A 12874-nucleotide genomic window follows, 5' to 3' on the forward strand; every position below is an offset into this window, starting at 1 on the left:
TAAAAAATTTTTTTTTTTCAAAAATATGTTCTTGATGTTCATCATGATCTTCATAGTGTTCTTGGTGTTCATCTTGACATTCATAGCATTCTTGCATGCATTCATTGTTTTGATCCATAACTTTCATGCATTGCATCATTTTTCTTGTTTTTCTCTCTCAACATAAAAATTCAAAAATCAAAAAAATATCTTTCCCTTTTTTCTCTCTTAAAATTTCGAAAATTAGATTTGACTTTTTCAAAAAATTTTAAAATCTAGTTGTTTTTATGAGTCAAATCGAATTTTCAATTTAAAAAAATCTTATCTTTTTCAAAATCTTTTTCAAAAATCAAATCTTTTTTCAATTTTTTTTAGTTATTTTCGAAAATTTCAAAAATATTTTTCAAAAATCTTTTTCTTAATTTTACATCATATTTTCGAAAATAACATCATCAATTAATGTTTTGATTCAAAAATTTCAAGTTTGTTACTTACTTGTTAAGAAAGATTCAAACTTTAAGTTCTAGAATCATATCTTGTGATTTCTTGTGAATCAAGTCATTAATTGAGATTTTAAAAAATCAAATCTTTTTCAAAAACTAATTTCAATCATATCTTTTCAAAAATATCTTCTTATCTTATCTTTTTCAAAAATTTGATTTCAAAATATCTTTTCTAACTTCTTATCTTCTTATCTTTTCAAAATTGATTTTCAAAATTTGTTTCAACTAACTGACTAACTTTTTGTTTGTTTCTTACCTTTTTCAAAACTACCTAACTAACTCTCTCTCTCTCTAATTTTCGAAAATATCTTCCCTCTTTTTCAAAATTTCTTTTTAATTAACTAATTATTTTAATTCTTGATTTCTAATTTTTCGAAAAATTACTAACCTTTTTCAAAAACTATTTTTGAAAATCACTAACTCTTTTTCAAAAATTATTTTCGAAAATCCTCTCCCTCTCTCATCTTATTCTATTTATTTATTCATCTACTAAAATCTCTTCCTCACATCACTCACCAAATTCGAACCCCCTCCTCTATCTGTGTTCGAATTTTTTCTTCTTCTCTTCTTCTACTAACAATAAGGAACCTCTTTACTGTGACATAGAGGATTCCTCTTCTTTTCTTTTTCTCTTCTCTTTCTTATGAGCAGGGACAAAGAAAAAGGCATTCTTGTTGAAGCTGATCCAGAACCTGAAAGGACTTTGAAGAGGAAACTAAGAGAAGTTAAATTACAACAATCCAGAGACAACCTTATTGAAAATTTCGAACAAGTAAAAGAGATGGCAGCCGAACCCAACAACAATAATGCAAGGAGAATGCTTGGTGACTTTACTGCACCAAATTCCAATTTACATGGAAGAAGCATCTCCATTCCTGCTATTGGAGCAAACAATTTTGAGCTGAAACCTCAGCTAGTTTCTCTGATGCAGCAGAACTGCAAGTTTCATGGACTTCCATCTGAAGATCCTTTTCAGTTCCTAACTGAATTCTTGCAGATCTATGATACTGTTAAGACTAATGGAGTAGATCCTGAAGTCTACAAGCTCATACTTTTCCCTTTTGCTGTAAGAGACAGAGCTAGAATATGGTTGGACTCTCAACCCAAAGACAGCCTGAACTCTTGGGATAAGCTAGTCACGACTTTCTTAGCCAAGTACTTTCCTCCTCAAAAGCTGAGCAAGCTTAGAACGGATGTTCAAACCTTCAGACAGAAAGAAGGTGAATCCCTCTATGAAGCTTGGGAAAGATACAAGCAGCTGACCAAAAAGTGTCCTTCTGACATGCTTTCAGAATGGACCATCCTGGATATATTCTATGACGGTTTATCTGAGCTATCAAAGATGTCATTGGATACTTCTGCAGGTGGATCCATTCACCTAAAGAAAACGCCTGCAGAAGCTCAAGAACTCATTGACATGGTTGCTAATAACCAGTTCATGTACACTTCTGAGAGGAACCCTGTGAGTACTGAGACGCCTATGAAGAAGGGAGTTCTTGAAATTGATACTCTGAATGCCATATTGACTCAAAATAAAATATTGACTCAGCAAGTCAATATGATTTCTCAGAGTCTGAATGGAATGCAAGCTGCATCCAACAGTACTCAAGAGGCATCTTCTGAAGAAGAAGCTTATGATCCTGAGAACCCTGCAATAGTAGAGGTAAATTACATGGGTGAACCTTATGGAAACACCTATAATCCATCATAGAGAAATCATCCAAATTTCTCATGGAAGGATCAAAAGCCTCAACAAGGCTTTAACAGGTTTAGCAATAGCAAGCCTTTTCCACCATCCACTCCGCAACAGATAGAGAATTCTGAGCAGAATCCATCTAGCTTAGCAAATTTAGTCTCTGATCTATCTAAGGCCACTGTAAGTTTCATGAATGAAACAAGGTCTTCCATTAGAAATTTGGAAGCACAAGTGGGCCAGCTGAGTAAAAGGATCACTGAAATCCCTCCTAGTACTCTCCCAAGCAATACAGAAGAAAATCCAAAAGGAGAGTGCAAGGCCATTGAATTGATCACCACGGCCGAACCTGTAAGGGAAGGAGAGGACGTGAATCCCAAGGGGGAAGACCTCCTGGGACGTCCAGTGATCAATAAGGAGTTTCCCTCTGAGGAACCAAAGGAATCTGAGACTCATCTAGAGACCATAGAGATTCCATTGAACCTCCTTATGCCATTCATGAGCTCTGATGAGTATTCCTCTTCTGAGGAGAATGAGGATGTTACTGAAGAGCAAACTGCCAAGTTTCTTGGTGCAATCATGAAGCTGAATGCCAAATTATTTGGTATTGAGACTTGGGAAGATGAACCTCCCTTGTTCACCAATGAACTAAGTGATCTGGATCAACTGACATTACCTCAGAAGAAACAGGATCTTGGAAAGTTCATAATACCTTGTACCATAGGCACCATGATCTTTAAGGCTCTGTGTGAGCTTGGTTCAGGGATAAACCTCATGCCCCTCTCTGTAATAGAGAAACTGGGAATCTATGGGGTGCAAGCTGCTAAAATCTCATTAGAGATGGCAGATAATTCAAGAAAACAGGCTTATGGACAAGTAGAGGACGTGTTAGTAAAGGTTGAAGGCCTTTACATCCCTACTGATTTCATAGTCCTAGATACTGGAAAGGAAGAGGATGAATCCATCATCCTAGGAAGGCCTTTCCTAGCCACAGCAAGAGCTGTGATTGATGTGGACAGAGGAGAATTGATCCTTCAATTAAATAAGGACAACCTTGAGTTTACAACTCAAGGATCTCTCTCTGCATCCATGGAGAGGAAGCAGAAAAAGCTTCTCTCAAAGCAGAGTCAACTAAAGCCCCCACAGTCAAACTTTAAGTTTGGTGTTGGGAGGCCACAACCATACTCTAAGTTTGGTGTCAAACCCCCATATCCAAACTCTAAGTTTGGTGTTGGGAGGTCTCAACAAAGCTCTGCACATTTGTGAGGCTCCATGAGAGCCCACTGTCAAGCTATTGACATTAAAGAAGCGCTTGTTGGGAGGCAACCCAATGTTTATTTATCTAATTTTATTTTTGTTTTTCATGTTTTCTTAGGTTCATGATCATGTGGAGTCACAAAATAAACAAAAAATTTAGAAATGGAATCAAAAACAGCAGAAGAAAAATCACACCTTGGAGGAAGCACCTGTCTGGCGTTCAACGCCAGAACAGAGCATGGTTCTGGCGCTGAACGCCCAAAATGGGCAGTATCTGGGCGCTGAACACCCAAAATGGGTAGCATCTGGGCGTTGAACGCCAGAATTGCACCCTGGAGAAGAGCTGGCGCTGAACGCCCAGAACAAGCATGGTTTTGGCGTTCAACGTCAGAAATGGGCAACAAATGGGCGTTGAACGCCCAAAATGGGCACCAACCTAGCGCTGAACGCCCAGAGTTGTGTGCAAGGGCATTTTACATGCCTAATTTGGTGCAAGATTGTAAATCCTTGAACACCTTAGGATCTGTGGACCCCACATGATCATCTCAGGATCTGTGGACCCCACAGGATCATCTCAGGATCTGTAGATCCCACAGGATCCCCACCCACCTCACCCTCTCTCTCTCTCTCCATTCATGATCATCCCTTCTGCTTTCCATTCACCACTCACATCCATACACACATCCCTCCATCTCCTCTATATCTTCTTCTTCTTCTATTCTCTCTTCTTTTGCTCGAGGTTGAGCAACATTCTAAGTTTGGTGTGGTAAAAGCATAAGCATTTTGTTTTTCCATTACCATTGATGGCACCTAAGACCGGAGAAACCTCTAGAAAAAGGGAAGGAAAGACAAAGGCTTCCACCTACGAGTCATGGGAGATGGAAAGATTCATCTCAAAGGTCTATAGCTCAGTGGTAGAACATGTGGCTGCAAATCAAGAGATCCCTGAGATACCTCAGGGGATGCATTTTCCTCCACAAAACTATTGGGAGCAAATCAATACCTCCCTAGGAGAATTAAGTTCCAACATGGGACAATTAAGGGTGGAACATCAAGAGCACTCCATCATCCTTCATGAAATAAGAGAAGATCAAAAAGCAATGAGGGAGGAGCAACAAAGACAAGGAAGAGACATAGAAGAGCTCAAGGACATCATTGGTTCTCAAAGAAGGAAATGCCACCATCACTAAGGTGGATTCATTCCTTGTTCTTATTTCTTCTGTTTTTCGTTTTCTCTATGTTAAGTGCTTATCTATGTTTGTGTCTTCATTACATGATCATTAGTAGTTAGTAACTATGTCTTAAAGTTATGAATGTCCTATGAATCCATCACCTCTCTTAAATGAAAAATGTTTTAATTCAAAAGAACAAGAAGTACATGAGTTTCGAATTTATCCTTGAACTTAGTTTAATTATATTGATGTGGTGACAATGCTTCTTGTTTTCTAAATGAATGCTTGAACAGTGCATATGTCTTTTGAAGTTGTTGTTCATGAATGTTAAATATGTTGGCTCTTGAAAGAATGATGACTAGGAGACATGTTATTTGATAATCTGAAAAATCATAAAAATGATTCTTGAAGCAAGAAAAAGCAGCAAAGAACAAAGCTTGCAGAAAAAAAATAGGCGAAAAAAAAAATAGAAAGAAAAAGCAAGCAGAAAAAGCCAATAACCCTTAAAACCAAAAGGCAAGGGCAAATAAAAATGATCCCAAGGCTTTGAGCATCAGTGGATAGGAGGGCCTAAAGGAATAAAATCCTGGTCTAAGCGGCTAAACCAAGCTGTCCCTAACCATGTGCTTGTGGCGTGTAGGTGTCAAGTGAAAACTTGAGACTGAGCGGTTAAAGTCAAGGTCCAAAAAAAAAAAGAGTGTGCTTAAGAACCCTGGACACCTCTAATTGGGGACTTTAGCAAAGCTGAGTCACAATCTGAAAAGGTTCACCCAATTATGTGTCTGTGGCATTTATGTATCCTGTGGTTCTGAACCTCAATGGATAAAGTGAGATGCCAAAACTATTCAAGAGGCAAAAAGCTACAAGTCCCACTCATATGATTGAAGCCATGCTTCATTGATAGTTTGGAATTTATAGTATATTCTCTTCTTTTTATCCTATTTGATTTTCAGTTGCTTGGGGACAAGCAACAATTTAAGTTTGGTGTTGTGATGAGCAGATAATTTATACGCTTTTTGGCATTGTTTTTAGTATGTTTTTAGTAGAATCTAGTTACTTTTAGGGATGTTTTCATTAGTTTTTATGTTAAAATTCACATTTCTAGACTTTACTATGAGTTTGTGTGTTTTTCTATGATTTCAAGTATTTTCTGGCTAAAATTTAGGGACTTGAGCAAAAATCAGATTCAGAGGTTGAAGAAGGACTGCTGATGCTGTTGGATTCTGACCTCCCTGCACTCAAAATGGATTTTCTAGAGCTACAGAACTCAAAATGGCGCGCTTTTAATTGCGTTGGAAAGTAGACATCCAGGGCTTTCCAGAAATATATAATAGTCCATACTTTGCCCAAGTTTAGATGACACAAACCGGCGTTCAATGCCAGCTCTCTGCCCAATTTTGGCGTCCAGCGCCAGAAACAAGTTGCAAAGTGGAGTTCAACGCCCAAACTGGCACCAAAACTGGCGTTCAACTCCAGGAATGACCTCTAGACGTGTAACACTCAAGCTCAGCCCAAGCACACACCAAGTGGGCCCCGGAAGTGGATTTATGCATCAATTACTTACTTCTGTAAACCCTAGTAGCTAGTTTATTATAAATAGGACTTTTTACTATTGTATTAGACATCCTGGATTGTATTCTGATCCTGTGATCACGTTTTGGGGGCTGGTCTCTCGGCCATGCCTGGACCTTTCACTTATGTATCTTCAACGGTAGAGTTTCTGCACTCCATAGATTAAGGTGTGGAGCTCTGCTGTTCCTCAAAGATTAATGCAATGTACTACTGTTTTCTATTCAATTCAACTTATTCCGCTTCTAAGATATTCATTCGCACTTCAACCTGAATGTGATGAATGTGACAATCATCATCATTCCCTATGAACGCGTGCCTGACAACCACTTCCGTTCTACATTAGATTGAATGAGTATCTCTTAGATATCTTAATCAGAATCTTCGTGGTGTAAGCTAGAATGATGGCGGCATTCAAGAGAATCCGGAAAGTCTAAACCTTGTCTGTGGTATTCCGAGTAGGATTCAATGATTGAATGACTGTGACGAGCTTCAAACTCGCGAGTGTTGGGCGTAGTGACAGACGCAAAAGGAGGGTGAATCCTATTCCATCATGATCGGGAACCTCAGATGATTAGCCGTGCCGTGACAGGGCATCTTGGACCATTTTCACAAGAGGAGGGGATGTAGCCACTGACAATGGTGATGCCCTTGCATAAAGCCAGCCATGGAAAGGAGTAAGACTGATTGGATGAAGACAGCAGGAAAGCAGAGGTTCAGAGGAACGAAAGCATCTCTATGCGCTTATCTGAAATTCTCACCAATGATCTACATAAGTACTTCTATCCTTATTTTATTATTAATTTCGAAAACTCCATAACCATTTTATATCCGCCTGACTGAGATTTACAAGGTGACCATAGCTTGCTTCATACCAACAATCTCCGTGGGATTTGACCCTTACTCACGTAAGGTATTACTTGGACGACCCAGTGCACTTGCTGGTTAGTTATGCGAAGTTGTGAAGATATGTTTAGACCATGGTTCTGTGCATCCGTTTTTGGTGCCATCGCCAGGGAATCAATTTCGAACAATAATTCACAACCTGAGTAACAATTTTGCATACCAGAGGCCTCAACCCTGCCCTGATTATATGTGAGGCTCCATGAGAGCTTACTGTCAAGCTATTGACATTAAAGAAGCGCTTATTGGGAGGCAACCCAATGTTATTTAATTATATCTAATTATTTTCCATTGTTATCTTATGTTTTCTTTAGGTTGATGATCATGTGAAGTCACAAAAACAACTAAAAAATAAAAAACAGAATGAAAAACAGCATTAAAAATAGCACACCCTGGAGGATAAGCTTACTAACGTTTAAACACCAGTAAGAAGCATCAGACTGGCGTTTAACGCCAGAAAGAAGTATCAAGCTGGCGTTAAACGCTAGAAACAGGCACCAGACTGGTGTTTAATGCCAGAACAGAGCATCAAGTTGGCGTTTAACGCCAAGAAAGGGAGAAAAGCTGGCGTTTAACGCCAGAAACAAGCAGCAGTCTGGCGTTAAACGCCAGGATTGCACTCTAAGGGTGTTTACACACCTAAATGGAGCAGGGATGATAAGTCCTTGACCCCTCAGGATCTGTGAACCCCACAGGATCCCCACCTACTTCACTTCTTCTTCTCTCCTCTTCACACCTTTTCATACACACTTCCCCCACCCTTGGCCGAACCCACCACACACCTCCATCTCCTCCATTTCTTCTTCTTCTCCTCCTTTCTTCCTTCTTTTGCTCGAGGACGAGCAAACATTTTAAGTTTGGTGTGGAAAAAGCATTGCTTTTTTGTTTTTCCATAACCACTAATGGCACCAAAGGCCGGAGAAACCTCTAGAAAGAGGAAAAGGAAGACAATTGCTTCCACCTCCGAGTCATGGAAGATGGAAAGATTCATCTCAAAAGCCCATCACTAAGAAAAGGATAGAGCAAACAAGAGAGCCCACTCATGGACCTCAACAAGAGCATGAGGAAGTTCCTCATCATGAAATCCCTGAGATGCCTCAAGGGATGCACTTTCCTCCACAAAACTATTGGGAGCAAATCAACACCTCCCTAGGAGGATTAAGTTCCAACATGGGACAACTAAGGGTGGAGCACCAAGAGCATTCTATCCTCCTCCATGAAATTAGAAAAGACCAATGGGCCATGAGAGAGGAGCAACGAAGGCAAGGAAGAGACATAAAGGAGCTCAAGAGCACCATTGGTTCTTCAAGAGGAAGAAGACGCCACCCTCACTAAGGTGGACCCGTTCCTTAATCTCCTTGTCTATTTATTTTTTTCTGTTTTTGTTTTCTATGCTTTATGTTTGTTTATGTTTGTGTCTTCATTACATGATCATTAGTGTCTAGTGTCTATGCCTTAAAGCTATGAATGTCCTATGAATCCATCACCTTTCTTAAATGAAAAATGTTCTAAAAGCAAAACAACAAGAAGTACATGAATTTCAAATTCATCCTTGAGATTAGTTTAATTATTTTGATGTGGTGGCAATACTTTTTATTTTCTGAATGAATGATTGAACAATGCATATTTTTGATATTGATGTTTATGAATGTTAAATTTGTTGGCTCTTGAAAGAATAATGAAAAAGGAGAAATATTATTGATAATCTGAAAAATCATAAAATTGATTCTTGAAGCAAGAAAAAGTAGTGAAGAACAAGGCTTGCGAAAAAAAAAAGAAAAAAAAAAGAAAGAAAAAGAAAAAGCAAGCAGAAAAAGCCAAAAGCTCTTTAAACCAAAAGGCAAGAGCAAAAAGCCAGTAACCCTTTAAACCAAAAGGCAAGGGTAAAAAGGATCCAAGGCTTTGAGCATCAGTGGATAGGAGGGCCCAAAGGAATAAAATCCTGGCCTAAACGGCTAAACCAAGCTGTCCCTAACCATATGCTTGTGGCGTAAAGGTGTCAAGTGAAAAGCTTGAGACTGAGCGGTTAAAGTCGTGATCCAAAGCAAAAAGAGTGTGCTTAAGAACCCTGGACACCTCTAATTGGGGACTCTAGCAAAGCTGAGTCACAATCTGAAAAGGTTCACCCAGTTATGTGTCTGTGGCATTTATGTATCCAGTGGTAATACTGGAAAATAAAGTGCTTAGGGCCACGGCCAAGACTTATAAAGTAGCTGTGTTCAAGAATCAACATACTGAACTAGGAGAATGAATAACACTATCTGAATTCTGAGTTCCTATAGATGCCAATTGATAAACCCCAATTTCGTGATTTATCTTGTGCTTATTTTGGGGGATTTTACCACCTTTTTCCACATTTACTCAGTGAAATAGCATGGTTTTGTAATTCTCTCTTGAATTTTGCTTAAGTGTAAAAATATGCTTTTTAGGCCTTAAATTGGTAAATTTTAATCCGCTTTAATTCCATTCGATGCCTTGATATGTGTGTGGAGTGATTTCAGGTTTATAAGGCAAGTATTGGATGGAAGAAATGAGTAGAAAAGCATGCAAAGGGGAGAATGCATGAAGAAACAAAGATTGGGAATGCCTCAAAGGACGCGCACGCGCACAAGGCGCGCACGTGCAAAAGTGGTCTCGCCTATAGACGCCGACGCGTACATGCCGCGTCCGTGCGGATGGAGAATTTGCTAATCGACGCGCACGCGCACACGACCCACTTAAAGGCAAAATGCTGGGGGCAATTTCTGAGCTGCCCAGGCTCAAATCCAACTTGTTTCTGAGTGTATTTCATGCAGAATTGAAGTCCAAGCAACGGGGAGCAATTAGTTTAGCCAACATGAGCCTTTAGTTAGTTTTCTAGAGAGAGAAGCTCCCTCTTCTCTCTAGAATTAGGTTAGGATTAGGTTATATTATCTTAGATTCATGTTTAATTACTTGATCTCATCTTGTTTCTTTTATAATTTCTCATTTCGACATCTTGATCCTCTTGTTTGTGATGGTAATTTCTCATTTTGCTCTCTTTTGTGATGATGAACTCATGTTAGATTTGGTTTACATTTAATGCAATTTGATGTTGATGTTTCTTTAATTCATGAATTGAGTTGTGATCTCACTTTTCTTGCAATTAGTAGTGGTAGATTTTATTATTCTTGCAATTTATGATGTTTATTTTTATTGCACTCTATGTGTTTGATGAAATGTTCTCCTTAGTTTTTGAGTAGTTTTGTCAACTCTTGGCCTAAGCCAAGGGAATTGGACAAACTAGAGTCATTGGGTATAATGGATTTGGTGATTTGAGAACCCATGGTGATCAATTTGACGCCCATTGACGCTAACCCACTACTAAGTTAATTAGTAGGTAGGTTAGGACTTAAGGGTGGATATGATCAAGCCTATTTGACATACTTCAAGCTTAGGAGTAAATGTTACGTACTTAAAGCTTTTGGGAAGTAGAATTAATGGGTTGGCCTCTCATAATTATCAATATTCGGTTTGTTGACAAGGATGGGGATCTCAATTACCTAAGTCTTAGCCAAGAGTTGTTTATCTTGCTTTCTTTACTTACTTGTTTAATTTACTTTCTTGCCATCTCATGAACCAAAACCCCCTTACCCCTTTATAGCCAATAATTAAGCATTACATTGTTTCCTAGGGAGACGACCCGGAGTCTAAATACTTCGGTTAATTTTTATTGGGGTTTGTTACATGTGACAAAACAAAAAATTTAGTTTGATGTGAGAATTGTTTGTTGGTTTGGGGCTATACTTGCAACGTAAATATTTTGTGAAATTCCTTACCGACAATAATTTTTGTGTCACCAATCATTCTGAACTTCAAAGGATAAAGTGAGATGCCAAAATTGTTCAGAGGCAAAAAGCTACTAGTCCCACTCATCTAATTAGAGCTAAGTTTTACTGATATTTTGGAATTTATAGTATATTCTCTTCTTTTTATCCTATTTGATTTTCAGTTTCTTGGGGACAAGCAACAATTTAAGTTTTGTGTTGTGATGAGCGGATAATATATACGCTTTTTGGCATTATTTTTAGGTAGTTTTTAGTATAATTTAGTTAGCTTTTACTATATTTTTATTAGTTTTTATTCAAAATTCACATTTCTAGACTTTACTATGAGTTTGTGTATTTTTCTGGGATTTCAGGAATTTTCTGGCTGAAATTAAGGGACCTGAGCAAAAATCTGATTCAGAGGCTGAAAAAGGACTGCAGATGCTGTTGGATTCTGACCTCCCTGCACTCGAAGTGGATTTTCTGGAGCTATGAAAACCCAATTGGGTCACTCTCAATTGCGTTGGAAATTAGACATCCAGGGCTTTCCAGCAATATATAATAGTCCATACTTTACCCGCGTTTTAATGACGCAAACTGGCGTTCAAACGCCAACTTCCTGTCCTATTCTGAAGTTAAACGCCAAAAACAGGTTACAAACCAGAGTTAAACGCCACAAACAGGCTGCAACCTGGCGTTTAACTCCAAGAGAAGTCTCTACACGTGTAAAGCTCAATGCTCAGCCCAAGCACACACTAAGTGGGCCCGGAAGTAGATTTCTGCATCATTTACTTATCTCTGTAAACCCTAGTAACTAGTTTAGTATAAATAGGACTTTTTACTATTGTATTTACATCTTTAGATCATTTTTGAGACTATCTTTGTATCACTTTTGATCTCTTGATCACGTTTAGGGGGCTGGCCATTCGGCCATGCCTGGACCATTATCACTTATGTATTTTCAACGGTGGAGTTTCTACACCCCATAGATAAAGGTGTGGAGCTCTGCTGTTCTTCATGAATTAATGCAAATTACTATTATTTTTCTATTCAATTCAAGCTTATTCTTGTTCCAAGATATTCACTCGTACTTCAACCTGATGAATGTGATGATCCGTGACACTCATCATCATTCTCACCTATGAATGTGTGCCTGACAACCACTTCCGTTCTATCTGCAATAGCTTGAGTGTGTATCTCTTAGCCTCCATTCTGAAAGATCGGAGTCTTCGTGGTATAAGCTAGAATCAATTGGTAGCATTCTTGAGATCCGAAAAGTCTAAACCTTGTCTGTGGTATTCCGAGTAGGATCTGGGATGGGGTGACTGTGACGAGCTTCAAACTCGCGAGTGTTGGGCGTAGTGACAGACACAAAAGGATCAATGGATCCTATTCCAACATGATCGAGAACCAACAGCTGATTAGCCCTGCAGTGACAGCGTAGATGGACCATTTTCACTGAGAGGACGGACAGTAGCCATTGACAATGGTGATCCCCCAACATATAGCTTGCCATGGAAAGGAGTATGAATGATTGAATGAAGGCAATAGGAAAACAGAGATTCAGAAGGAACAAAGCATCTCCATATGCTTATCTGAAATTCTCACGAATGAACTACATAAGTATCTCTATCTTATTTTATATTCTATTTATCTTTTAATTACCAAAACCTCATAACCATTTGAATCTGTCTGACTGAGATTTACAAGATGACCATAGCTTGCTTGAAGCCGACAATCTCCGTGGGATCGACCCTTACTTACGTAAGGTTTATTACTTGGATGACCCAGTGCACTTGCTGGTTAGTTGTGCGGAGTTGTGAAAAAGAATTGAGATTACAATCGTGCGTACCAAGTTGTTGGCGCCGTTGAGATCACAATTTCGTGCACCACTAAACATCCCAGGTCGGACAGCTCGACCCAGGGTATGAACAGGGAGCTATAATGGGAGCAGAGGAAAGGTTTGCTTTCAGAGTTTCAAAAACATGCAGACATTCAGCATCAAATACAAAA

At 38.8% G+C, this 12874-nt stretch overlaps 1 non-coding gene across 1 annotated transcript; it reads right to left on the minus strand.

The window, feature by feature from the left end:
- Positions 1 to 1662: 1662 nt before the first annotated feature.
- Positions 1663 to 1770, minus strand: LOC148551098 (small nucleolar RNA R71). Its single transcript, XR_015893472.1, has one exon. It is a non-coding gene; the product is annotated as a small nucleolar RNA R71 (small nucleolar RNA).
- Between the last annotated feature and the right edge of the window lie 11104 nt (positions 1771 to 12874).

The sequence above is a fragment of the Arachis ipaensis genome, chromosome B7 (assembly GCF_059453495.1).
Source record: "Arachis ipaensis isolate K30076 ecotype BB chromosome B7, ASM5945349v1, whole genome shotgun sequence".
Taxonomy (NCBI): Eukaryota; Viridiplantae; Streptophyta; class Magnoliopsida; order Fabales; family Fabaceae; genus Arachis; species Arachis ipaensis.